Source organism: Otolemur garnettii, unplaced genomic scaffold, assembly GCF_000181295.1.
Source record: "Otolemur garnettii isolate 467f Iridium unplaced genomic scaffold, OtoGar3 scaffold00280, whole genome shotgun sequence".
Lineage (NCBI taxonomy): Eukaryota > Metazoa > Chordata > Mammalia > Primates > Galagidae > Otolemur > Otolemur garnettii.
In genome coordinates this window covers 218,659-219,303 of record NW_003852675.1, presented here as the reverse complement: position 1 = coordinate 219,303, position 645 = coordinate 218,659, and the positions used below count along the sequence as shown (strand labels likewise).

The 645-nt window shown below is 47.6% G+C and overlaps 1 pseudogene; it reads left to right on the top strand.

Annotated features, from left to right (window-relative positions):
• Window positions 1–385, top strand: part of LOC100954173 — an 800-nt pseudogene extending 415 nt beyond the window's left edge.
• Window positions 386–645: the final 260 nt, after the last annotated feature.

Sequence of the window (645 nt, the reverse complement as noted above, 5' to 3'; positions counted from 1 at the left end):
CCCCCTGTACTCTGGACTCCCCTTCCTTCCCCCTGTACTCTGGACTCCCCTTCCCTTGTGAGTGGACGGCTCTAGCTAGAGCGCCTGCCCACAGCGGCAGCTGGGCCCTAGAGAAGCAGTCCCATTCCTGAGGTAGAGTAAGAGTATCTCAAAGCCATCTTGGGGAGGGGGAGAAAGAGGGCTCAAATCCATTATTTTTGGCTTGTAGAAAACAACAACAGTGGGTGCAGTGGAACCATCTGACTGACACCAGCGAATACACCGGCAGTCACAAAGAGCGCTTTGGTGAGAGTGGCAAGCGCATCGCAGGATGGGAAGAGATGACAGATAACTCAGGCTGTGTGATGACTACAAGAGTGCTGGCAATTACGATAAGAAGAATTAGATAGGAACCTAGTCTTATTTAGCCTTGTAGCCCCCTGACCCTGCATCTTTAACACCAGGGAGCTGGGGAAACAATAAACATCTGAGTGTGCAGAAAAAAAAAAAAGATTCTGTTGCGTTATTGCCCTTTACGATAGGTGGATCCGGGAAGGGTAGGATTACAACTCTTGGTTATAAATAATAAATAACAACAGAAGGCCAGCGGAAATGTTACATTCTTTCCCCTAAACAAAACTTCTTTAGTCTTCCCAAACATACTGT